The sequence below is a fragment of the Phocoena sinus genome, chromosome 17 (genome assembly GCF_008692025.1).
Source record: "Phocoena sinus isolate mPhoSin1 chromosome 17, mPhoSin1.pri, whole genome shotgun sequence".
Classification (NCBI taxonomy): domain Eukaryota; kingdom Metazoa; phylum Chordata; class Mammalia; order Artiodactyla; family Phocoenidae; genus Phocoena; species Phocoena sinus.
In genome coordinates, this window is record NC_045779.1 from 67,112,734 (window position 1) to 67,140,170 (window position 27,437).

A 27,437-nucleotide genomic window follows, 5' to 3' on the forward strand; every position below is an offset into this window, starting at 1 on the left:
CCCAGTTTTCTCCTCGCTGATGACACTGATGTCCCCAGTGTGTTGGGTCTCCCCACACAGTTTGCGTTGCTGAAACTCCTTGAAAAGGAAGCTGTGTTTCTGTGGATGCATCTCAAAAGGTGTCGAGCATACAGTGGTACAGTGCTAGGTACAGTGCTAGGGTGGCCCCGAGGGGAGAACACAGGACAGGGAGCCTGGATCTCAGCCCCCTGTAGCTGCACTGGAACCTCAGCATTATGGGGCCTGGGGCCTCGGCTTCAGGGGCAGGGCTGGGCTTGGTGCTGGCTGCTCCTTGGCCTGGAGTGCCTGCCTCCCTGCTGCCTGTGGAAATCCTGTGGATGCAGCTTGGGCGCAAATCCCAGCTCACTCGTGCTCCAGATTAAACCCCTGGCAGGAGGCTGCCTCCAGCCTCAGTCTCCTGCAGTGTGGAAGGGGAATAACAGTAGAATTTGCCTGGAGGGCTCTTGGGGGAATCAAATGACTCAAGATGCGGATAGCTCTCATATCACTGCCTGGCACGTAGCGAAAGCCAGCCTTGGCTGCAGTGGTCCATGCTGCCTCTCCCCTCCTCCAGGGTGCCCCCCGCCCCCCGCTGGATGGCAAGGATGTGGGCCCTCCAAGCCTGGCCCTGGGGCGTGGGAATAGAAGTAGCCATCATCTGTCTTTCTTTTTCTTGGCAGGAGGGGTGGTAGTTCAAATTCGACTTCAGTTTTATCCTTTGTAGCGTTCTACACAATAAATCATAACATTTATACATCAGGTGACTGGGTTTTGGTGGGAAAGGCTTACGGTTTGGGCCTGCGCGGATGGTCTGTACTAGACCTTTAGGCCTGTTACCACCCTCCTGCGCACCCCCCTACCCCCAGCTCTTGGGCATCTTTTACTTGGGTATGATTTCAGGCCGGCAGAAAAAATTACCACGATGATACGAGAACTACCGTACACCCAGATTCACAGACTGTTAACCCTCTCTGCACCCCGCCCCCTGCACACGCGCGCGCACACACACACACAGTGTTTCCTCTGAACCATTTCAGGGTAAGTTGCAGACATTGCCCTTTTATCCCTAAACGTTCTGCGTGTGTTTCCTAAGAACAGGGACATTCTCTTACATAACCACAGTGTAATGATCAAATGCTGGAAATTTAGCATTGCTACAATTGTATTATCTAGTCCACAGGCCATGCACAGTTTCATCAGTTGCTCCAATAACAGTCCTTTTGGACTTTTATTCTGATTACAGGTCAGCACTGTGCTTAGTGGCCATGTCTCTTTAGCCTCCTTTTATCCTAGAGCAGTTCCTCGGCTGTTTTTGACCTTGACATTTTGGAAGAGTCCAGGCCAGTCGCTTTGTAGAATGCCCCTCAGTTGGGGTCAGGGCCTTCATTCTTGAAAGCTCACACTGTACCCCTCGCTTTGCTACGTGTGCCCCTGTAATCCTTGGTGGTGCCATGTGGCTGGTCCGTCTTTTGTAGATGAGGAAACTGAGGCATAGGGAGGCCAAGTGACTGGTCCTTGGTCACATTCCCAGGAAGTGGTAGAGGTGGGATTCAAATCCAGGACTGTCAGTCTGCCTGCTAGGCAACAGGAATAATGACAGCGATTAGACACCGAGAATATCAAAAGTGTTAAGCATTTACCCTGAGCTACACATCGCGTTGTACTTTCTACGTACATTGCTGTGGTCCCCACCCCAGTCTCGGAAAGTAGCTGCTCTCACCAGCCCTGATTTACAGATGATGATCAGAGAGGTTAAGTAGACTGCCCAGGGTGCACAGGTGCTGACTGGTGGGAACTAGCTCTGACCCAGGCAGCCTGTGTCCTGAGTCTGTACGTGTTGCCTCTGCACTCTGGCCTGCTGGATCTCGTAGAATCCGGGGCAAGCATGTGAGCCAGGCTGGGGCCTTCACCAGCTTTGCCCCTCCAGGAGAGGCACAGCAGTACCTGTGTTTATGTCCTTTTCTGGGGCCTTCTCCGGGGGGAACAAACACATCCCAAGGCCAGGGCCTACTCTCGGGGGCTTCCTGGGGGAAGCTGTCCTGTCCTCTGTTCCTGTAGGCACTGCAGCCCACCACTATGGTCTGTTTGCTGTGAACGGGTGGCATTTTGATGATTTCCAGGTCAGGAGTCCCCGTGCGGTCGCTTATTTCATGGCTGGCTCACTCTTTCCTGCCAAGCAGCCCAGGGCCCTGTATGGGGTGGCTGGTCCTGGCTGCCATCAGTGTGCCCAGGTGGCCCTGCTGCCCAGGCGGCATCCATGTGGCGTCTGGGCCGGCTGCCCAGTGACACGGTGGCCTTGCTCACAGCAGAGCTGGTGATTAATCACTGGCGCTGTATGTCACTCTCTGTGCCCCTTACCTTCTCGTTGGAGAAAGGAAGATGGTACAGCCCCTTTTTTCAGGTGGTAGAAAGGAGTAGATGCTCTGGCACTGTGACACGCTTGAAATGCTGTAGGCAGAGCAAGGAAGGTCCCGGCCAGGGAGCTGGTGTCTGGGCCCCCATCCACCTCTCACTTCCTTGGGACTTTGGGGGTCACGGGTCTGCCCATCATGGGCACTCAGGCTCCCCGTTCATCAGAGCACAGTGCCGGGCCCCAGCAGTGATCTCCCTCCGTCCCGGGCGACATCAGGGAAGTATTGTCCGCAGCCCTACAGAAGCCCGTGGCCCGCTTGGTTCAGATTCAAGTGTAGAGTATCTCCGAGAGCCACAGAGCAGGTGGAAGTCTGTCCTTTGGACAGCGTGTCAGGCAGGAAGGTCTAGGAGCAGCAGCCCCTTCTCCCTTCAGGCCCAGGCCCCGGGCACATGCTACCTGCTGGGCGTCGTCCTGCCGCCCCGCTTCCTCTTCTGCTGCGCTTGCCAGACCCCTGGGAGGAGCAGCCGTGCGCGTCCTGTCACCCTGTGCCCGGCCGGTCTCCTTTCTCCCTGGCTTGTCTCTCTACATGACCGCACGGCCTGTCAGGCTCCGTGTGTTGAGGCAGGGCTGTGACCTTCCCACTCGCACCCTGGCCAGCCCAGGCCGCCCTCCCCTCTCCATGCTCTGGCCTCGCGCCTCTCTCTGGCTGGGCCGACCCCTGGGAGAAAGTTAGAAATCTTAGCTCCCTAATTTCCATGGAACATTGCTCCGTGCCTATGGTTTAAAACATTAATTAAAAACATTAATCAGTCTGGCTGCCTTGGAGAGAGGCTCTTTTTCTGTAGGCGCTGACCTTCTGGTTCCTGCAGGCTCCTTACAAGGAGAAGGGGTATAGGGACGAGCCTGCACGCCAACAGTTCACACCTGTGACCTGACCTCCTGGGGTCCTGGTAGGTGCTCACCGAGGTCCGAGAGGATATTACCTTTCCCTAGTACTCAGAGTTTACAGAGCCGCTTTTGCGTGCACGATCTCCCTGAATCCTGGCAGCACATCTGGGAGATGGGTCAGTGTCATAATCCATTCCATTTCACAGATGAATAAACTGAGACGTGAGAGCCATAGCCAGGCCTGGAGCTGAGTAGCTGTGACGCAGACCTCAGCCTTTAGTGCTGTTTGCGTTGGCTTCACTGGTTCCCTCAGCCCCCCGTGTACTGAGGCCTCGCACTGAACAAGTCATGGTGGTGAGACAGAGGGGAGACCTTGTTTTCCCCCCCCTTATTGGGAGGAGACGAAGAATTCAGGGCCCGGGCATTTGCTTAAGCGCGGTACTAATGACAGCTGACGTTTCTAAGTGTTCGTAAGGCACCAGGCCAAGAGCTGAGCTCTGCGGAGATTCTCACCTCGCACTAAGAACAAACCTTTAAGATGAGAAACTGAGGCTCAGAGAGCTGAAGTCGCTCGCGCAGGCTCCTCCAAGGACCTTTTCAGTCACAGAACTGGGATGCCAAGCCAGGCACTCTGACAAGAGCCTACAGTCAACCAGGAAGCTGGGCTGCTGCCTTTTTTGGGTAATGAAGCGAATGCATTTCGACAATGAGGCGAAAAGTGCTTTCCTGGTCAAAATGTCTGAGAAGCGTGGGAGGCTGCCCACAGAGGGAGCGTGGATGTGCCGAGGGTGGCATCTTTCTCAGCGCATGGCTAGTCCAGGGGGCTTCTCTGAGGGAGGGGGGATTTGCCCTCTCCTGCTGGGAACTGGGACTCGGATGGATTAAACCAGCGCTTGATGGGAGCAGACAGGAACTCTCTGGGGCTTGCAGAGCTCTTGTAGGTCGGTCCGTGATGCTAACACATCCAAGGGAGGAATGTGACAATCAGAAGGCTTCAGAGAGGCAAACAGGGGCCAAGTTTTTTTTTTTTCCTGGAGGAGAGAGAGGGAATTGATGGCGGGGAATCCAAACTGTCTGGCTTCCTCTCTCTCAGCTGAGCGAGCAGCCTATGTGCTGCTCTGCTTCTTCCCAGACTTGAGGGCAAATCCCCCTTCAGAACTTGTCAGCCTTCTGTCTCCTGAGTCTGTGCTCACTGAGCCTCATCTCCTTGACGATCTGGCAGCCACGATGCTGGGAGATTTTGCGGGGAGTAGGGGTGGGCAGGAGGGAGGTCTGGAAGGGGAAAGGATCACCCCATTGTAAATGTGACAGTGTGGCTTTCTGTGGGCGCTGCACCACCCCTTGAAGGAGAGGAGCGGGTCCGTGTCTGCGCCCACCCAGCTGAGCGTTCAGCCCTGCTTCCTGGGATTTTAGGAGGTCCTCCCAGAGCTGGTAAACCATTCCCCACACCACTCCACCCTTTTGGCCTCTTCATGTAAGCCATCTCCATTAGCAGTTAGGATAAGAGTCTCTGGCGAGGCTACGTTTTTGGTTTCCTGAGTAACGCATGGTGTCCACTGATCCCATGTTACTACATGACAGTGTTGAGGGCAGATAAAGCTTACAACCAAGTGAATCTGATGCAGCTCCCATGATTCACGTACTCCCCACCGTCCCTAGAATGGGTTGGGCTTCCAGGGACTGGCCATTCTCAGAATTAAGTTGTTGGGTATGTTTCTCCTTCCCCTCTACCCAGAATTCCTGGAATCAGATGAATGAAAAAGCTTTAGCGGGGAAGGAAGGGGACCATGATCGATGGAGGGGGGGCTTGGGAATCAGGAACACCTGACCCTCTGTGGCCTGGCTGCTTACGTGACTTCCGAAATACGGAGCTAGCAAGACCGATCTCGTAGGGTCACGTGGCTTCATGTGGTCAAATGTCCAACACGGTGCTTGGCACATAATAGCTGCTCAATAAATGCCTGCTCTTCAGATGCTTCTCATTTAGCATAGAGTAAATATGCACTTCTTATTTTTTAAATGAGTGAAATCTCTCATTACCAAATTCATTCATGTGAGCAGTGACACTAATAATTCCCTTTTCTTGTATGTTTCTAGCATCCTGTTCCACCTGGGGTTTAGGTGCCTTTAATTTGACAAAAAAAGAATACGTATCCATTCAATACTCCAGAGGGACTTGGAAACTCTTCTTCCCTGAACTAACGCTGGAATATCATGGGATGTGAAGGATCGAGGTAAGGGATTTTCTCCTCTTGAGCCTTATGGAACCGAAGATGGCTGTTGGAATTGGTGATCTCTCGCAGCACAGCTTGGGGTGTGGTTTCTGACTGCTCGGCCCAGCTTCCTGTGCTTGGGAAGCTGGCTTTCCATAACCCTGACACACGGGACCCGGTTCTCAGTGCCTGGACCTTGTGCCAGGGGGGCGATCCCTCTGTCCCCAGCTGAGGAAGGAGTCCACCATCTCCTAGGTGGATGCACCACACTTTCCCCCCTGGCAGAAGGTGGGGATGGCCCAGCCGTCCTGCTGAGGTGCGTGGAGCCCACGCGGGGGGAGAGGATGGCTGAGCTTGCTGGGATTACGTGATCAGGTCAGCAGGCCTTCGGGGGTATCCAGAAGTGACCTCTTCCTCTCTCCCTGCCTGCTTGCACTGCGCGCGCCGGCTGCCGCGTCTCAGGCTGCTTGGGGTAAAGGGTGAGAGGTTAAAACTGACGGCTTTAGGCAAACCCCGGTTTTGCTACTTGCGTCGGCCTCTCCCCAAGCCTCAGTTTCCTCATTTGTAAAATTGGGGTCCTATGAGTGCCCCAGGAGGATGTTATGGGTGCTGAGTGAGATGGTGGACATAAAGAGTTTGCCATTCTGCCTTTCACGGAGGAGGAAATGCTCCAAAACGGAAGAGGGTTTTGTTTGTTAGTTTGTTTTCAATGCATTAGTTACACCATTTAGAGGTCCTGCCACGCAGCAGGCTCTTTCCCAGTCCTTGCTCTGCTTGCTGTTCTCTCTGCCTCTCACCTGCCACCAAGTCTGCCTGGGAAACGGCTTGTGAATCACCTTCCGTCGTGCACAGCCCCCTCGACCTGAGCAGAGTTGATTCCTCCCCACACCGGGCTGTAGCCGGCCGTTGAAGGCATGCGTTTATGTGCCACGTGACTTCTCCTGCCCTCCCCTGCCCGTCGCCCTACTCATCCCCCCGGTCACTGGTGAGTTTGTTTAGAGCAAGGACTCTTAACACCCCAGCGTTGGGCCTCCCACTGTGGACATTGAAAGAACAAATGAATGAATCATTGAAAAAGAGGGCATAGAGAGGAAAAGCCAGAGTGGGAACCAAAGGGAGAAAGTTGCTGAAGATTTAGAGCAAAGAGTGAGGTCGGTCACGTTTTCTTTTTCTTCAGCAAGGTGTTGAGATGAGGGTGGAAATTTGGGTGAGAAAGTGTGAGCTGGTGAGAAGACAGTTAGGGAGGTAGAGCTGGGGACGCGGCTGAGGATCATGTTGATGTGACCCACAGAGACGGAGGGCACGAGGCCTTGCCCTTCGGTCAACGTGGCGGCCGGCCCTGACACACAGAGGGTTCTCCAGATTCACCAGGCATCTGGGAGGCCTGGGGAGGGTCCCTTGTCCATTCCGAGAGCCTTCCGGGAGAGGGTGCTGCCCCTTGAGACTCTTGGAAGATGGCATATGAAGAAGACCTACCAGGAGCTGAGCTGACGAGCCTTTCCGTCCTCGGGCGCTCGGCAGCCCTGCACGCTTACGTTCGCCATTCGCTTTTATTTCACCATCTACTTACTTGCTGATTCTGGTGTCAGGAGGCAGCCACAGTGAGTGCAGCTCTCAGGCCATCCTGTGAGAGTGCTGCGTGCCTTTCTTGGGCCCTCGAGCACTCAACCAGTCCTTGAGTTTTGTTTCAGAAGCCCACGCTCCCGGTCCAGGCCACGAGCTTGGGGTGCAGGAGTGTGTACGTGGACGTGCAGTCACCTGTTCTGGGACTCCCCCCCTCCCGGTAGCACCTGCAGGGCTGGAGCGAGCTGTTCCCGCGTCCGGGAAAACGGCAGATAGCAGTCCAGTCACTGGGGCAGAGAATCTGAAAGCTGGAAGAACCGTTCTGTTGATGGAGGAAAGGCTTGGCAGGTCTGTCTGGGGCTAATGGGAGAGGAAGTTCCCTAGAATTCAGCTGCTGGGAGCAGACAGAGCAGGAGTAGACGCTGGGAATCCGAGGCTCGCAGACCTGAAGGCGTCCCCCGGTCAGGGCTGCTCTGTCCTAGGGGCTCTGAGATAAGCCCAAACATCTGTGCTTGTGCCTGTGGTGCTACTTGTTCTAAAGGCACTGCTCTCCCACTGGAGCCTGTCTGCCCTCATCCCTGCCTAGAAATCAGCTCACCTGGGCTGCACGCCAATAGCGGGCCTCCACACCCTTCCCATCCCTGGGACTGTTTGCACTGTTCCTGCCGTAACCGGGATTTTACCCCAGTTGCACTTCCCTCTACCCCCTGTGACCCTGGGCAAGTCCTTTATAGCTCTCCACGCCTCTTTTTCTCAGCTGCAGAACCTGGCCTGAAGAGATGCTCAGCGAGAGGGAGCCCTTGTTATCTGCTTCTCTCCCACCTCCTTACCTGTCTGGCTCCTGACTGTGTTAATTCTGTCGCATCCCGGCCCCTCCTCGCACCTGCGCGCAGCGTTGCCTTCTTCCCTTTGACGCTCACCTTGCCTTTTTGGACTCCTCTCCTGGGCCCGCCTCCCTCTGGGAGCATCTCTTGGGTCCTGCCTGATACTCCCAAGCCAGCCCTCTCTAGCCTTTGGTGAGAGGGTGTCTGAAGGCACCTGCCTGCCTGTCCTCAGACACGAGCCAGCCCTGGTCTTTGGCCACAGGCTACGTGTGTCAAGGTTGCTTCCTTTATTCAGTGTCCGGAGTGTTTGCCCAAAGAATTCCCGACCCACTCGGAAGTCTACCCTCGAAACAGAAACGGATTCTCAAAACACCTCTGCTACTGGCCCATTTTACTATTACTGTTTCTTGTGGTTTCATATTGAGGTTTTTGGCTCATTGCATCTGACCTGGAGTTTATTTTTAGTAGTGAAGACAGAGTTCAATTAATGTCAAAACATGAGGGCAAATGCAGAGGAGGGATTCAGAAGTCTAGGGGAAAATGTGCCTAGTTTTGCTTCTTCTGATAAAATCTGTCACACCAGCAGACGCCGAGCTTTCTCGGCGGTGCCCGCGATGGGCTTTGCAGAGGCTGGGAGTCCAAGCCACCCCCGGAAAGCGAAAGCGTTTCTGGGTCTCTTTCAGTCCAATTTATCCAGCAGCTGGCCGCACAGATGAGTACCCACCGCAGTTATCATTGCGGGTGATAGTTATTATAATCGATATTAAAGGCCAGGCTTTGGGACCTTCAGTTCTTATCTCCCCCGTGGCTTCGGGTTCCTTCTGTCTCCGGAAGAAGCGTCCACCTTGTTGGAACACCAGCTCTTCTCCCTGGATTGGGAATGTTTGGAGAACAGGCTCTTTCGCCCCAGCTTTTGGCACCGTGACAGGCGTACAGGACATGCTTGGGGAATGTTTTCTTGGATTGCCTGCACTTTTGGACACTGAGTTGGGGTTGGAAAGTCGGAAATCATGCACACAATGCTCTTGCTTCAAGGGCTCCCGGGTCTGTTCTGGGATTTTGGGGAAACTGAGCACTGTTTGCTTAGGACTTTAGAGTTTATAAAAGTTCTTTTTTGTTCTTCCGTCCTGCTTTCATCCCTTGACTGTTTACGGAGAACCTGCAGTGTGCCACTCTTCAGGGTGCCTGCAAGCAGGAGGGACGGACCACTGTTCTGGCCCCGAGGGCAATCCGGAGACGGAGGCTGGCTTTCTGCATTCCCGTTACGGACTATATTTTCGTGTCCCCCGCCCCGCAAAGTCAGATGTGGAAACCCTAATCCCCAGTGTAATGGTGTCAGGAGGTGGGGCCCTTGGGAGGTGGCCGGGTCTTAAGGGTGGAGCTCTCAGGATGGGATCGATGCCCTATGAGAAGACACACGGGAGAGTAACGTCTCTCTCTGCTCTCTGAGAGGTGCAGACACAGCCAGAAGACAGCCTTCTGCAAACCAGGAACTGAGTGAGCTTCACCTTGATCTTGGACTGCCAGCCTCCGGCACCGTGAGGAATAAATTTCCGTAGTTTAAGCCACCCAGTCTGTGATGTCTTGTTATAGCAGCCTGGGCAGAATAGGACTCCTGTATTTCACAGACGGATGAGTTGGAGACAGAGCAATTGTGCTGCTGGGAGCTCCCTGCTAGTTGGTGGTGGATCTCACAGACGAGCGTGGATCTTCTGAATCCAGGCACCTGAACCTGCTCCCCCGCTACCTGCCACGTGATCCGCAGGCGTGTCTGGACTTTCTCCTTGCTGCTCCTCTCTGCTCCGTCATCTGTTTCTCCCTCCCCTCCCCTCCCCTCCCCTCCCCTCTGCTCTTCTCTCTTTTTCTCTGCTGTCTCCCTTTCCCCCTCTCCCAGTTCTTGTTTCTTCTGGAGATGAAGATCTTTCTCTCTGTGGTGCCTTTTGGGGGAAGGTACCTGATGATAATGGCATTGTGCTTGAGCTCGTCCCGCCTGGGGTGGTGTCTGTCTCACTGAATCCACTTCCGCAGCACCTACTGTGGGGACTGGCGTGATGTAGCAACTTCCTCCGTCCCTCCCTGCCCTCTTCCACTGTCCCACTGTGAGCCAGGTGTTGCACCCAGCTATGGGAGGCAACAGACTAGGTAAAAAATGCCCTGGGGGAGACACAGTATATCCGAACAACTGTTGTTTGCACAGCGTCATGGGCCGGATGTTTGGACACCCTCCAAATCCCCAGATTCGTATGCTGAGAGTCCTAACCCTGAGTGTGGCTGTACTGGAATTAAGGGAGTAATTAGGTTAAATGAGGTCATGAGGGTGGAGCCCCGCTCTGATAGGAGAGCTCAGTGGAGACCTCCCTCTCCCTCTGTCTCTGCCATGTGAGGACACGGCCGGAAGGCGGCTGTTCGCAAGCCAGGGAGAGAGCTCTCAAATCTCGAGACTCTCGATCTCGGACTTCTGTGCTCCAGAACTGTGAGAACAAACGTCTGTTGTGTGAGCCGCGAAGCCTCTGGTGTTCTGTTATGGCAGCCCGAGCTGACTAAGACACACGGTGGATGCACGTCTCAGGCCATAGGCTGCACGGCAGTTTGATTGCCTTGGCCCCAAAGCCTCTCTTGTGGTGTCGAGCAGCGGCTCATGCCTATGAAGCTTCCCAGTCCCATCTGTAAAACAAGGAGCCCAGACCGAGTTCTCTTGTCCCGCTCTGTCTGTATCCGGACGTCCAGGGTTTCCCTAAGCTGGGCCCAATTCTATGTTTTCACTCTTCTTCCTTGCTCAGGTGTACTTAGGTGTATACTGAACCCTCCTGCGGTTGTAGCATCAGGCTCCTGGAAGCAGCAGCAGCTCTGGACTCCCGGTCTTGCACTTGTGATCCGCTGGGTTGCCTCCCTTTTAAGACGCTCTCCCCATGTTACAGGAGGTCGTTCATTTCGTTAGTCGTTTGTGCATTCCGTTGGTCAATCAGTTTGCCTCCTGAAGTACCAAGCACTGGGTATTCTAATAGCTCGTATTACGCACCACTTATAACGTTCTGTCCTTATAGGAGTAGCAGCGGTGCGTATGTTGTATGATGAAGGTTCTGCTCCTAATACTACCAGTAATAATAGTAAAAAGAATAATAGCTCAAATGTATTATTCATAGTGTTCCCAGCACTTTACATATATTATCTCATTTGCTTTTCAGAGCGTATGAGGAAATGGGGACTAACTAATATGCCCAAGATGGCAACTGGAGGTGTCTCCCCATGGGATGGATGTGAAGCACATGCAAGTGCTATGTGCTTTTGCATAATTTCAAGCTCTCTCTCTTTTTTAACTTGAGGCTAACGTTTAGAAGCTTTTACTAATGAGAGGACTCTTTGCTAAATTGATGTAAGCGCTACACATCACCAATAACTCCGTCCTGGTGTGTCTCTCCGTGCCTTTTGCCATAGCCCTCAGACACCTCCTGTTCCTTCCAGGAGACCTCCCAGCTTGGGCTCTAGGTTTTCTCCAGGTTTCACCCATCCTTTTCTGCTCCCCTGGGACCCAAGTTTACCTGGCGGAACTGGACAAAATGTGAGACCCAGCAGGTTTTGTATTTTTTTTTTTTTAATTTTTAAAAATTTTATTTATTTATTTTTAGCTGCATTGGGTCTTTGCTCCTGTGCGTGGACTTCCTCTACTTGCGGCGAGCAGGGGCTACTCTTCGTTGGCGGTGCGTGGGCTTCCCATCGCAGTGGCTTCTCTCGTTGCGGAGCTTGGGCTCTTGGCATGCGGGCTTCAGTAGTTGTGGCTCGCGGGCTCAGTAGTTGTGGCTCGTGGGCTCTAGAGCACAGGCTCAGTAGTCGTGGCACACGGGCTTAGTTGCTCTGCGGCATAAGGGATCTTCCCGGACCAGGGCTCGAACCCGTGTCCCCTGCATTGGCAGGCGGATTCTTAACCACTGCACCACCAGGGAAGCCCCCAGACCCAGCAGGTTTTATCCCTGGTTTGTAATGGAGTGAACAGCAGAGCTCCACACAGCAGGTCACAGTCTAGTGACCTGGCTTCTTCTGGGATGTGGGTGGCTTTCAGAAACCCTGAGCTGCCAAGCCTCCGGGTCCTCCTTGTTGCTCTCAGTGATGCCTGGTCTGCTGGGAATTCACACTCTTTGGCCCCTAGCCATTTTCTCTCCAGTTCTGTCCCTTTCCTGGAGCTCGTTGTAATGGGTGCCTTTATGAAGAAAATACCCATTGTGGGATGCAAGGCATCTGGAGGATATTTTTTTTCTCCCTCCAAAGATGAAACCTTAAGACTGAGGGATCCACCCTCAGTCTTGTAGGCCAAGCATCCTACAATGTCTGGCCGCAAGGACTCAGAGGGGCATTTTTCTGCTGTTGCAAAGCAGAGGCACCTGGCTTCATCCCCGTGGGAAATCAGAAGTGGGAGGGCCTTTAAAAAATGTTGGCTTAAGGAAAAGTTTCATCGAAATAGAAACGCCGATCGAAAGAAAAAGCCGATCGAAAGCGTCACCCTCCCTGAGCTGGCCTCTTCCCTGAGTATCAGCACCACCGCTGCTGGAGCGGCAGGGAATTGGGAAAGCGACCGGCCATGGTGGGGCGGGGTGGGGGGGGGGGGGAGGTGCTGCTGCACAGGGAGCAGAAAGGAGATGCGTGCCCAGATCTCTCTGCTTTGCCACCTGCCAGCCCCTTGCCAGCTGGGATGAAGGCTCTAGGTGCTTTTGAGCCTCGGTTTCTTGCTCTGAGGACCAAATGACACTGTTGTCTGTGACTCCTCGAGTCACCGAAGATGCTCCACCCACGGGCGCTGAGCTGAGGAATTCATCGGTCATTTGCTTCCAGGCTTTGAACCTCATCTTCCTCAGCTCTCATTGAAAGCAGAATGCCGGACGGCTGCCCTGGTCTGTCAGTCCCTCCCAGCTTACACATTTCACATCCGCGCCAGTTGCCTTTTCGGGATTGATAGAATGTTTTCAGAGTTTAATGGGAACCGTATACAGCAGCCATCAGGAGGGGCAGAAATGGAAGGAAATATTCCAGGTGTCATAATTTTTCCACTCCCCCGCACACTTCCATCACACATTTTTGAAAACAAACCTTATTTTCAGAACAGTTTCTGATTTTACTGAAAAACTGTGACGATAGTTCACAATTTTGAACTGTCTTCAAAGTATGTGGGATGATCCCATATATCCCACATCCAGTTCTCCCTACTGCTCACTTCTTACATTAGTGTCACACAGTTGTTACAAGTAGTGATCAGTATGGGTGCATTATTATTATCGACTACAGCTTATACATTTCTTTTTAGGTTTCCTTAATGTTTACCTGATGTCCTTTTTCCGTTCCGCCATCCCGTCCAGGATACTATGTTACATTAAGTTGTCATGTCTCCTTAGGCTCCTCTCGGCTGTGAAGGTTTCTCAGACTTTCCTTGTTTTCGATGGCCTTGATGGTTTTGAGGAGTACAGGTCAGGTATTGTATAGATTATCCCTTTATTGGGATTTGTCTGATGTTTTTCTTTTTTTTTTTTTTTTTTTTTTTAAACATCTTTATTGGGGTATAATTGCTTTACAATGGTGTGTTAGTTTCTGCTTTACAACAAAGTGAATCAGCTATACATATACATATGTTCCCATATGTCTTCCCTCTTGCGTCTCCCTCCCTCCCACTCTCCCCATCCCACCCTTCCAGGCTGTCACAAAGCACCGAGCTAATATCCCTGTGCCTTGCGGCTGCTTCCCCCCAGCTATCTACCTTACTACGTTTGTTAGTGTGTATATGTCCATGACTCTCTCTCGCCCTGTCAAAACTCACCCCTCCCCCTCCCCATACCCTCAAGTCCGTTCTCCAGTAGGTCTGCCTCTTTATTCCTATCTTACCCCTAGGTTCTTCATGACATTTTTTTCCCTTAAATTCCATATGATGTTTTTCTTATCATTAGTCTGAGATGATGCATCTTAGGAGGAAGACTGCAGACGTAAAGTAACCCTGACCGCCTGGCTACGCTACTGTTAGATTTCTCCACCATGAAAATACTTGCCCCCGCCCCATTTCCTCACCGTACTTGGAAGGATGTCACACCTCTGGAGTGGGGCGTTTTGCTCCCCCTTGATGCGAAGTATCTACACAAATTATTTGGAATTCTCCTTGGGAGATTTGTCTCTTCTCCCCCATTTCTTTATATCCATATGGACTCGTGGATATTTTTATAGACTTTGGATTCTACTTCAATATGACTTTATGTTGCTCATAAAGCAACATTGAGCAACGTTCTGTTGCTCAAATTCTTTCAGCTTTGGCCATTGGGAGCTCTTTCAGTTGGCTCCTGGGTCCTTTTGATATACGACCATCATCGTTGCCGGGCGGCCGGTGGGGGGGTGTTGTTTTTTCCTTTTTTTTTTTTTTTGAGCATTTCCTTCCTTTCTGGCATGACAAGGTCCTCCAGGCTCATCTTGTATATTTCCTGCCCCAGACCTAGAATCAGCCATTTCTCCAAGGAGGCCTGGTTTGCTTTATTGGAACATGGTATTAGAAACCAACGTATGGGTGTGAGATGTGTTCACTGCTACTGGGGCATCACTGCTTCTAAGTCTTCTTAGCCAACAGAGCAATGAAATACGTGTGAGTGTCCTAACCCACGTGTATACACATGTGTATAATTGTTTGCATAGGTATCCATCGTATCTCTGTTAAGCTAACCATGAATTCATACTGATGTTCCAACTCTCATCCATTACTACTCCATACACTTTTGAACAGACAGACATTTTTTTGCCCACGTTGGTCGGCAAGAGGAAGTACTGAATGGTAAGTTCTAAAAGTCCCCATGGGCAGAGAGCAGTGGGATGAGAACACTGGACTTTTCCCTGTGGACAGTGTAGTCTCGTGAGCAGAAGTCAAGAGTTGGACACAGTTGGACAGAAACTCAGAAACGTGTGCCGTCCAGAATGCTTGCAGACCAGACGCTGTCACACTCGCAGGCCTTGTGTGCCTTTTGTCCTCCTGGGAAGCCTGTCCTGTCCTCCCTCCCCTCCCACGTTATCCCCACACTATACCCTCTCCCCGCACACACGCCGAGAGTCCCCCGGGCTTACCCCATCAGAAACATACCCACTTAAAAAAAATTCTTTGCCTGTCTGCTCCTCCCAAGTAGACCGCATCCTTGAGGGAAGCACTGCGTCTCGCAGGCAGTGCCTTGCACAGTCTCCCAAAACCAAAGCCAGGTCCGTCCATTCACTTTCAGAGTTTGTTGGGGGAATAAAGCAGTGGACAAGACACATGCCCCTGCCTTGTTGGAACCTGATACACACTGAATGCAAATGAAGGAATTCACATACAATGCAGAATCCCCTACCCCATTTCCTTTTTGGCCAGGGGTCTCAAACTCAATTGTCTCCAGGGACCAGGCAGGCAATATAAGGAATGACGTGGGCCTGGTGGGCAACTGGAAGGCGTGCATAGCTGATGAAGAGCCAGGACATCTGGTGTGACATACCGACCTGGCCGCCCAGCTCAGGTCAGGCCAGCGTCCTGCCTGATGGTCCGGGGTCTGTGCCTGACTAGTTGTTCCTAAGATTTTTGACTCACATGCCCAGTATAAACGGGGTGGCGCCCAGTCCATGGCCGCTGATCATGGTGCTGGAGAACTGCTGGCCTAGCGTGGCCGGATCTGACTGTTCCAGGGAGCCTGGAAGCTGGGGAGCTGGGGTAGTCTTGCCCCTTTCTGTTCACTTCTACTCGTTCCTGATATCACTGTAGCAATACTTCTTCCCCTGCCAGCAGCACTTGGTCCCAGTAGCAATAGTTGCTTCCAGTTTGCAGGGACTTCTTTGTCCCCTACTCCGGGAACCAGCCTCATTGGCTGGTCTAGAGATGACATCCCCAGCAGGGCTCCCTGGGGTCCCCCAGACTTCTCAGTTCCGATAATCCTACCCCATGCCCCATCCCCATGGGCTTGCTGTCTACCTCTCGGCCACCTCGGACTCTCCCTCCTGTCTTTTCAGTAAACGGTTCATTCTTTATCTGAAATTCAACGGGTATGCTTCCTCTTCCCATGTTTGAGCCTTGATTAACGCGCAAGGTGTTATTTCTATATTTCCTACCCTTGCCGTTTTCGCTCAGTTGAGCACAAAGCAGGTTTCCAAGCCTGTCGCTTTGAGGCCCAGACTGCCGGCCCGCCGCCCCCCACCCCCACCCCACCCCAAACCCACCACCCACCTGCAGCCACGTGCCCGGAAGCCCTGCGTCTTACGCTCATTGCTTGCCGGCTTCCCCCGCTCGTGCTGCTTGCACACAACCACGGGCCACTCCCGGGGGGCTTGCCAGTGGCCCCTTTCCACAGCCTGCTGCGTCTGGAGATGAGGCTTTGGGTTTTCCACAATAAACACCGGTCCCCAGGGTGTGCCGGGTTTCTCTGTGTCTGCAGGGGTGTGTGCGCCTGCTGCGTGGAAACAACCTTGTCAAAATAAACCAGGGCTATGCTGACAGGGGGAAGTGAGGCTGGCCGGAGGAGAAAACGTGGGCTGGGTGCTTCTTGGGGGGTTTCCTCTGTGCCAGTGCCCTATAGGAGGCTGCCTCTGCCATACTTCCTGGACCCTTCCGACTCCCCCATGGCCCCCGTTGGACACAAGACTCTCTTGCTACCTTCCCACGTTGAGCCGTTCACTGAACAGTGTGCCTCCAAACCAGCTCTTCTGCCATGATTTTCCCCTTTGCTCTGAACTCACCGTCCTGACCTGACACGTCAGCAGTCCTTTTGTCCCTCCAGTGATGCAACTTTATGATTTTCAGGGTCCAGTGTGACTGATTAAAAATCATGCTATTCCTCGGGAATTCTCATCGATCGTGATCATTGTGATACTCAGCTGTGTCAAACGCTGGTCTTTGTGAGATGGGCGGACTTACTGGGGGTATATATTAGCTTGCACGGGCGGCTGTGACAGAGTACCACCCGTGAGGTGGCTCAAAACAACAGAAATGTATACTCTCACAGTTTTCCAGGCTAGAAGCCTGAAATCACAGTGTCAGCAGGGTTGCCTTCCCTCCAAAGCTTCTAGGGAAGCATCCTTCCTTTCCTCCTACCTTCTGGTGGTTGCTGGCAATCCTTGGCCTTCCTTAGCTTGTAGGTGCATCACTTCAATCTCTTCCTCCATCCTCACATAGACTCCTCTCCCGTGCATCTGGTCCAGATTGCCCTTTTCTTATAATTAGGTCTACCCTAATCTGACTTCATCATGTTAACTTGATTACTTCTCCAAGACCCTATTTCCAAATAAGGTCACACTCACCAGTATTAGGAGTTAGAACTTGAGCATAACTTTTAGGGCGGGGGGACACAGTTCAACCTGCAACAAGGATATGAAGAAGTGTTACAACTTCTAGTTTTGTTTATTTGTTTCCTATAAAATGTCATATGTTTTATAATAATATAGGTGTTTCTGTGTATAAATTATAAACAAATACATAGATACTGGGGGCTATCCTCAATCATGAGTGATGAGGACATAGTTTAAAAACAAACCAATCAGTCCACTGGTCTGGTTTATGGAGGGCCCGGGTCTTAGTCAACCTGGGCTGCCGTAGCAAAATACTATAGATCAGTTGGCCTCAACAACAGAAAATTTGTTTTCTTACAGTTCCGGCAGCCGGGAAGTCCAAGATCAAGGTGCAGCTGGTTCAGTTTCTGGTGAAAAGTGCTCTTCCTGGTTTGCAGACAGCTACTTTCTTGCTGTATCTTCACATAATGAGGCAGGGGTGGGGGGTGGGATGGGAGAGGATGCACTAGCTTTCTGGTGTCTCTTCTTATATAAGTGCGCTAATCCTGTGGGATCAGGGCTCCACCCTTATGACCTCATTGAACCTTAATTACCTCCATTAAGGTCCGATCTCCAAGTAGAGTTGCACTGGGGACCAGGACTTTAACATATAAAGTTGGGAGAGGACACAATTCAGTCTGTCGCAGGTCCCATCTTCTGGATTTTGTTATACAGTAAGATTCCCTTGGTTCTTATGAATTACAAGAAAAACCTAAAGTCTGGTTTGGTGGATAGATCCCAACTTTAGTTCCACATACACCTCGTTTTTATCCTGGCTTTCTTATTCCTTTATATTTATTTTTAAAATTTTATCATCAGTAGCTGGGTGCCGTGGGCAAGCTAAATGCCCTCTCTGAGCCTCGCTTTCTACCTCTGTGACACGGAGATGATGCCTACTTAGGGGATTGTTTGGGAGGGTAAGTGAGGTCACTAAGTAGATGCTTAGTAGCTGTGAGCAGTTTTCCTTTCTGCCCAGATCTCACTCTTCCCTGCCCTCCAGCAACGGCTGCCCTGCCCCTGCCCAAGGAGGGTGGGAGAGTTTTGAGGGGGTAAATCCTTAGTCCTGGAGGTGGCTCTAGACGGCGTTGTGTCTGAGGCCTTCCTGGGCCCTATCTGTCTTTCTCAGCCCTTGTGTTTATCATCCAGCTGTGTCTCACCTGCACTCACTGTTAGTAATGTCATCATTTTGCAATTCAGCCATCATTTTGGTTTTTGTACGTGGATTGTCTTGACTCAGCCTATCTTGTAAAGCAGATCTGTGGGATCCAGCCCACATGTGTACAGCAGGTGATCAGCGACTGTATTTGTTGGGTTTATTGGGTGGGGGAGAAGGGAGGGCTTTAGCCCGGGTGCCAGCCCTTCTTCACTTTCCTACCTTTGTTCATCTCAGAGGAGGCAGGCGGTGAGATGAACAGGCTCTCCTGTTTCCCTTCGCTGCCTACTGCCCTTCTGCTTACGGCCCAGGGCAGGGCCAGCATTAAACAAGGTCTGTATAAGCGTAGAGAGGGGCCCGGTAGTGTGGTCCCTTCCAGAAACATGCGTGGGCCTGGAAGTCACATAAACCCGGTGGGAGTCCTAAGTCTGCTCTTTACTGCTACCAAGGCCTTGGGCAAAATCTTGGTGTTCCCTTTTGCAAAATGGAGCTAATAATGGTACCTGTGTCATTAGGTGGCTGAGAGCAAATGAGCTAATGCATGTACGCCCCTAGTACAATAGCCGTCCAGACAAGGGGCAGAGGCCTGGGCGGGGGGAACCACTGCTCTCCCGATGCACTCTGAACTAGGCTTCCAAATGCCTCTCTCATCCCCCAGCTGTGCAACCCCAGCTAAATGCCTTTCCCTCTCTATCTAAGTTTCTGCTCTTTGTTATCGCTAAAGGTTAATAATGCTTTCCTCAAAGTTTAACTTGATGTAATTTACATAAAGTGACATGAAGCAGTTTGTAAAACACAACCCAGAAATTCATAATTATCATTAAGAAGTTTGATTGGGAAGCCTCATGACGGCATCTGTACCCTGTTAGACTTTTAGGAGTTATAACTGAAGTCTGCAGCCGAGGCCAGGAGGGGACTGGTTCAAGTTCAAGCTTTTTAAGTCCTTCTCAAGTAGCAAACCTATATGGCATCCTGCAGGTAGATTAGGGCCTTGTCGGCTTTTTTTTTCCTGGTATCTTTAATACACATGCCTGCTGTTGACTCCTGCTTGGCCTGGAGCCCTGACCTTGTCCTCAGAAAATCTCTTCCTGTCCAGATGCACCGGTGCTCTGAGCTCTCCTGCTGTCCTCACTGCACCTGCCCAGGGCCTGACCCAGCCACAGCCGGCTTCCTTTGCTCCCGTGGTAGGCATTCGGACAGGTTGGAGCGATGAATGTTGTTGGCAAAGGAAAGTGAGTCTTCTTCTGTGCTGCTGGGCGGTGATGAATTGAACCAGCCTCACTGAAGGGAGAGTTGACACAACTTCTCAACGTTTAGACTGTGTGTGCCCTTTGACCCAGCAACTCCTCCCCCCACCATGAGTCTGTCCTCTAGAAGTAGGAAAACACATTTCAAAAAATGTTCTTTCACAGCATTGAGAAAGTAGCAGAAGCTGGAGGACAGCCTCACTGCTTAACAGTGTCCTACTCAGCAGTCTGAAGAATTGAGATTTCGCGACCATCTCAAGGCTAGATCAGGAAGCACATGGCGCTGGCTTGGTCCCATGACCGATGACGTTCACCTTGATCACTTGATGAGAGTGGTGTCTGCTAGGTTTCTCCACCATAAAGTTATATTTCTCCCTTTATAATTAGTTAGTATCTTATCAGGAGACCATCTGTTACTATCAATATATGAATACCATGTTTCTCATCATGCTTTCACCTAAGTTTAGCCTCCATTGAAAATTCTTGCCTGAAACTGGTATTACTGTTATTGCCAAACAGTGTCTGTCTCCGTCATCGCCTCCACACTTATCAGTTGGAATTCTAATGTAAGGAAGAACTTTCCTTTCTTTTTCCATTAAAAAAATTCAATTATTGATATCAGTGTGAACTCATAAATTCTTATTATATTGCTTATAATCCATGACTATCGTTTTTTTCCTCAAATTTTCCTAGAGTCGGCAGATGGGATGCCCTTCAAGTTGGGTTCTATGTCCTTTTGACATTTCCCCATCATTTTTTGAGCACTGCTTTGCCTTCCGGCGCCACGAGGTGTTCCAGGCTCATGCTGTGCTCGCCCTGCCCCAGCCCTGGAGTCAGCCATCACTTCTGTGCTATTCTTGCCAGAAGTGGGTAACCTGGATTTAATCTAGAGGAAATACGGACAAACCCAAATTGAGGGACACTCTGCAAAGCCACTGGCCAGTGTTCCTCAAAAACGAAAGAAAGACAAAGCGAGGCTAAGGAACGATGCCAGATTAAAGGAGCCTAAGGGGGCATGATGACTAAGGGCAATGTGTGACCCTGGGTTGGCTTCAAAAGACATTATTGGTAAAATTTGAGTAATGTCTCTGGGTTAAACAGTAGGATTATATTAATGTTAATTTCCTGGTACAACTTGATCATTATAATGTGGTTATATAAGGTATCAGTATTGAGAAATTGCAAGGCTGTGGGAATTCATTCTACTTTCAAACTCTTTTTGTAAGTGTGAAAGTATTTCAAAATGAAAAGTGAAAAGAAACTTAAATACGAACAATTGAGATGAATTTATATACACTAATAAGGAAAGGTGTCCATAATCAATTCATTGAAGGAGAAAAGTTGTAGTATTTTTGGTATAGAATTAGCCCACCTTTGTGAAAACAAGACAGAACAAAATAGTACACATGCATATTTGCACATGAGAGAAATTCTGAGAAGGTGTGAACTTCCTGTTAACAGACATTTCCAGGAAATGTAATTGGAAGGTGTGAGAAAGTGGGAACTTGGTGATTTTTTTTTTTTTTTTTTTTTTTAAGAAGAAGGATGTTTTAATACTATAGTGGGAAAGTGCTAAGCATGTGGTTTGTGTGGGGAAGTGCGCTTCTGCCGGTGAACGTTCGGTCTGATGTCTTCCATCCACCTCAATTTCTGTTGCGTTTTCTTCCACAGGCAGTGCCCTGCAAAAAAGTCTTACCCCGTGGACACTCACCCGTGTTTTGCCCCACTATCCGCTTTCTCGCTTCTGATTCTTAACACAGACACGGAGGGAGCCTGCCAACCGTGCTGCTAGACAGCGGTGCCAGCTGACTCATCTTACCTTTAGCCAATGAAGCTGGAAATTGTTCACTCTGGAACACTTCAGAGAGAACTTTATTCTTAAGCGTGTATCCTTTCGGTCTCCCCAGAGGAGTGTAAATTAGAAACCTGACCGTCCTCATATTTGCTCCTCTAAGGAGCAATGATTCGTTAAGTGGTGCTTGATGTCTCTAGACCTGATTAATTAGTGAACCACCATCAGTTTCTCCCAGGAATTTGTAATGATCACTAGCCTTTTGTAGTTAATGTAAAATTTCTCTGAGATAGATTTATTTTTATGTATAGGTTTGTTTTCCCGTCTCAGAGCAGGTGCTCCTTGATTCAAGCATGGAGAAGAACAAAAATAACATGTCTTGCGGGCCGACTGTGTGCCACGAGCTATTACAGACTTTGACTAATGTAGCCTCCCTACTACAGTCGGCCCTCTGTGTTCTCTGGTTCTGCATCTGTGGATTCAACCAACCGCAGATGGAAAATATTCGCACAAAAAATTCCAGAAAGTTCCAAAAAGCAAAACTTGAATTTGCATCATGCTGTCAACTATTTACATAGCATTTACATCGTAGTAGGTATTATATGCAATCTGAAGATGATTTAAAGTATACAAGGGGATGTGTGTAGGTTAAATGCAAATACTACACCGATTTTTTTTCTTTATGAGGGTGACTCATTCCGAAATGAGCCCTTTATTGTGTGTTTTAGGTGAACCAATCAGTGGGGGCCTGGACCAGGTGGTCTGCGGGAGTTTCTTCCCTTATTTGGCGGGGTGGGGTACCACACGGCATGCAGGATCTTAGCTCTCTGACCAGGGATCGAACCCGTGCCCCCTCCAGTGGAAGCGCGGAGTCTTAACCTCTGGACCGCCAGGAAGTCCCACTACACCATTTTATATGAGGAACTTGAGCATCCCCGGATGCTGGTATCTGTGGAGGTCCTGGATACCGAGGGAGGCCTGTACTAGGGAACATTCTTCCAGTCTCTCAGTGAGAAAACTGACCCCCAAAAGGTGTGCTGCCACAGGCTCTAGCATGTTCACTTAGTTAGCTCCTGAATGAACTATCTCCTGCTCTTGCCTGTCTCTGACTCCTCCTGGGGTCCAGAGCAGTTTGTGTTTGCTTCCTCCTGCTCCGGGCTGCCCTGTCACCTCCTGCAGCTCCTAAACACCAGCTCCAGTTTTGCCTTCTAAGTACCTTTGTCTTCTTCTGTCGGGGTGTCTCCCTCAGTAATGATTATAATGACGGTGATAAAAGAAAAACTAAAATATTTGCGAGTAAGTGTCTTTATGGATCCCTTGCTGTGCTGGGCAGAATGCTGAGCTCTCCCAGGCATCATGTCATCGTTCCTTCCCACCACCTGATGAGGTGTAGGGGCTCGCGGTGGGCTGGGGACCTGAAATCCGCAGCCGGGTCCATCTGGGAGCCAGAAGCTAACGTCGGTCCAACACGTGTTTTCCATTTCAGTGTTCACTTAGGTAGTTAATACGCTCTTGCACTAGGTTGGTGCAAGCTAGTGAACACGGCCAAATTATTTCTCCCACAAACTTATAGCCACATATTCCCAGACATTAGAAATCTGTGGTTGAACTAATACTCAGACACATCACCGTTTTCTCAATGACATAATCAAGCTCATAATGAAGGATCCCAATTTTAAGTTACACAGCTCAACAGCATGTAAAATATTAGGTGTGCGCTTACTTCATTAACAGAGGCACTTTTTTTTTTTTAACCAGAAGGTATGGAAAATAAGAGGAAAGACTTCAATCTTTCAACAAAAACGATAATCATCTTCCCATAAGTATGCTAAAAGAAATGACAGGATTTTCAGAAACTGTGATTAAAAATTGGTTTAGCTACAGTCAAAAATCATCACATAACAAGAAAGCATCTCTGTCTTTTTAAAAATATTTGCTACATTAAAGGGCATATTGTATAAGTTCTGGGTAAAACACAGGTACCCTTATACTAGACATATTCAATAGGCTCTTTTCATTGTTTCTTTCAGGTCCTCCCTGTCACATTGCACCACAGGGAAAACGTTAATTGAACTGTAAGGGTTGTTGTCTGTAGACGTTAAAGACATATACGTGTTATTAAATGAACCTTTAACCGGAGCTTTGTGATTTTTTTCAAAATAGATTTATATATGTGTGTGTGTGTGTGTGTATATATATATATATATATATATATATACACATATATATGTGTGTGTGTACATATATATACGTATACATATATGTATGTATACACACACATATATGTATGTATATACATCCATAATATATGTATGTATATATATATAAAATGGCACAACATGAGATTTTGAGAAATACATTAAAAAATCTCCTAACACTTGGCAAATCTGACAAAAGCAATGATGTTGCCAATCCTGATGTCTCTGTATGTGAATGTCAGCAGTGTAAACATAAGGCATACAAGCACATGGCTATACAGGCCCTGTCTTCATTGCTTGAAATGACCAAAGGGGAAAAACCACGCTGTGGCATCCCAGTGTTGTGTCAACTAAAAAGTACAGTATTTTAGTATAAAATATTTTAATATTGTAGTAAATTAATGTTTGTATGGGTATTAGTATAAACTATTTTAGTATGAAAATGCACTGGAAACATACAAGTAATGTGCTGGGGATTTGGGCATCTAATCTTTCTAAATTTCTTGTCAATGAAATCCTGGCGCAGGAAATAGATTTGAGTAAGAATCATTGCTCAACACCGTGCAATTTCAGGAAAGTCAACTGATAAAAAAGATCAAAGCGTTCTCAAGGCTGAACAGCAAGAATCTCTCACTAAGTGTTGGGATAGATTGACAGGAGCCCCAAAGTAGAAGTTGCAGTTGGGCGGAGCTAGTGCCCTGTAGTGGAAGGTCTTTTATACTTCCTGCTCACCGAGGATCCACCCTGCTGATGTGTGCCTTAAACTCAGATTCCACTTCCACAGCAATAGCTAGAGGCAGCCCAGTTTTACTGAAGGCGACAGTTGCTTCCGTGACCTCCAAATGGCTGCTTTTACGTCTTTATACTCTGTCCTACCTTCAGTTAACGCCAGGGCTAGAGTCACCAGACCTCTCCCAAGGCCTGCAGCACAGTGGGCAGCAACGCAGCAGCCAGCTTCTCCACTAGATTCAGACTGTACAAAATTTCGCCTGTCCTCAAGACCTGGGGTTTTGGTGGCAAGTCATCATCAGAAGGCCAAGTCAGTCCTGGTTGTCTGCATGTGTCCTCATGAGAACAGCGTCAGAGTGGCTTGGATGGCTCGGCTCTCCAGGATCCCTGGCTCTCCATAATCAGCGAGTGGGTCTCTGGCATTTAGGAGGGCACGAGCCCATCCTTCAGCAAGTACTGATTTATTATCTCCGATGATAAAGGTCGGCTTCAGCGTGGTCTTGGTTTTCCCTCATTGTTTCATGAGATTGCGTCATTGAGCAGCTACTCAGTGCTGGGTACATAGCTTGGGGTGAGGTGTGCAGAGAAATTTGGCACGACCCACCCCGCCTTGAAGGATCCCGGGGCCATAGCTGAAAACAAATCCCAGTTCTGTGAGGGTGGCTGGGTTACCTGCTCTGCTCAGAGCTGCTGTTGCAGCTCGTAGCACCGGGTCTGGCATAGAGAACGTGCACCGTCCGTAATGGGTGGATGAGGACTTCCTGATTTCAGCTCAGGAGTCATCACCTCTACAATAAAAGTTAATCAAAGGGCAGGGCTATGTTTTCTTCCTTCTGTGACCCCTCTGACTTATTTTTGAACTTCCTCTCCCCAGTTTGTGGCCCAGTCTTCCTTATGACGCAGAGACCTCTTACATGTCGACAGTGACCCTCTTTGGACTCTGGTGTCTTAAGGGCAGGTGACTCATATCTGTTTCCTCAGCATATATAACTAATGCTTTGTAGACATTGTGGGTACTCAATGTCTGAGTAAGAGTTGCTTTTGCTTAGCAAGAGACCCTTCTGGGGAGATGTGCTATGGACTGAATTGTGTCTCCTCCCCCCGCCCCTACCTCCCACCATCCCCTCACACCCCTGCCACCGCAAATTCATTTGTTGAAGCGCTAACCCCCAGGGGGATGGTATTTGGAGATAGGGCCTTTGGGAGGTGATTAGGTTTGGATAAGGTCATGAAAGTGAGGCCCCCGTGATGGGATTAGCGCCCTGAATAAGAAGAGATGTAGAGAGCTTGATCTCTCTCTCTCTCTTTCTCTCTCTCTCTCTCTCTCTCTCTCTCTCTCTCTCTCTCTCTCTCTCTCTCGCCCCCCCACACACACACTATATGAGGACACAGTGAGAAGGCAGCTGTGTGCAACCGAAAGAGAGAGGCCTCAGAAGAAACTGGACCTGCCTACACCTTGATCTTGGACTTTATAGTTTCCACAACTGTAAGAAAATAAATTTCTGCTCAAGCCACCCAGTCTATGATATTTTGTTATGGCAGCCTGAGCTGATTGAGACACGGGGACTAGGGCTGCCTTAGCGTCATGGAGAGAAGACTGGAGGGAATTTGAGAGGTGGAGGTGGACTTCCATGATGGTTGTCTCCAAATAATGAGAGGCTGGGAGGAAGGCAGTAGGTCAGATGTATCTCTTATGGCCCCAAAGATTAGAACCAAGATGGGGAAGAGGAAAGAACAGGCAGACAGATAACAACCGAATAAAAGGAAATGGAGCCTTGTGGATGAATGAGTTGTCTCAGACAGTGGTCAGGGTATCATGGTTGGAGGTGTCCACTTAAGAGACCACGTTGGGACGGAGAGGGATCCAAGCATCACACTGTGATGTGAGCCTCTAAGGTCCCCATAGTCCCTGAGGTTCTAGGAGCCCATAGTTAATCATTACAAACAAGAACCATCTCCTCTCATTTGTAGAACATGTTACAACTTCCAAAGCATTTTCATATGTACTGTCTCATTTGATTCATAGAACAACATCATGGTTGATGCCCAGTCCGAGTTTCCTGAACAAGGGGAGATGGGTAAGGGAGCCATTGCTATACCATGGATGACAGGAGAGGCAGAGTGATTTCTTGACTCAATAGTAAAGGCTAAGCCTGGCTTGAACCCAGGTCTCTCCCCAGCTTCCTCCAAGTTGACAGTGAGAACACGTTCTCTTAGAATGTTATTTTCCTGTTTTTGTGTTTCATCTTAGCAAATTCTTCAGCATCCGTATCCCCTTTAATCCTCACAATAGCCCTTTGAAACAAGCGTGATTATTCTTATTTTGCAGATGAGAAAACTGATGCTCGGAGAGCAGAGGGACTTTTGCCAGGTCTCCAGCTCCTTACTGGGCAGAGCCTTAGGTTTGGGGGGGCGGTGGGCATCCTCTCCAAGCAAATGCGAGCCCATCCTCTTGGCACTGGTGGGTGTGCACGAAGTTCTTGGCCGCAAGCAGAGTTGATGAAGAGCCTGTTTCAGGTTACAACTGCAGGTGAATTGAATAACTGACTAGTCCAGCAGTGAAGTCACTCTTTCTTGTACTCATGCCTGATTTCCAGCAATCTCTCTGCAGTTCCTCCTGCCAGAGCCCTGCTCTGTGCTTCTGGGAAGGCAGTGGAGTTTCTCAGCCCCGGCTGCATACCGTAGTCACCTGGGAGCTTGCAAAGAACACTGGGATCTGATCCCTTCTCCCGGCCCCCTAGGCTAGGGTTAATTGATCTAGGGAGGGATCCGGGCATCAGTGTTTGTAAAAATCTCTTTGGATGGTTAAGAATCACCCAGTTGGTGTTGGTGTGGGCAGATTTGTGCAAGCAGGTTATTGTGATGAGGTGTGAAGGCCACGGTCTGCTTTGTTCCCAGGGTCCGTCTAGTTCTGTGCCGGTTGCTTTTCTGCTCTGCAGAAGTGATTTCATTTCTCCTTCCCTCCAACTCTCCTGGTTAGAGGTCATGCCCTAGCAGGACACCATGTAAAGTCGTACCGTGTAAAGTCACACCGTAACTCTTGTTGTTACTAGCTCTGTGACCTTGGGAAAGCAGCTTCCCTTCTCTGTAACATGAGAGTAATACTGCCGATTTCCTCATGAGGCTGCTGTGAGCGTTACCTCTGTGGACCACACCCAGTGAATAGCTCGGGCTGTA

General features: G+C 49.8%; 1 long non-coding RNA gene across 2 annotated transcripts in view; it reads left to right on the plus strand.

Annotated features, from left to right (window-relative positions):
* The window catches only part of LOC116742347, a 396,625-nt gene that overhangs the window by 140,022 nt on the left and 229,166 nt on the right, over positions 1-27,437 (plus strand). For both annotated transcript variants that reach the window (XR_004346443.1, XR_004346444.1), the window contains exon 4: positions 5,339-5,475. This is a non-coding gene — a long non-coding RNA (uncharacterized LOC116742347). The remainder of the gene's footprint in view (positions 1-5,338; positions 5,476-27,437) is intronic.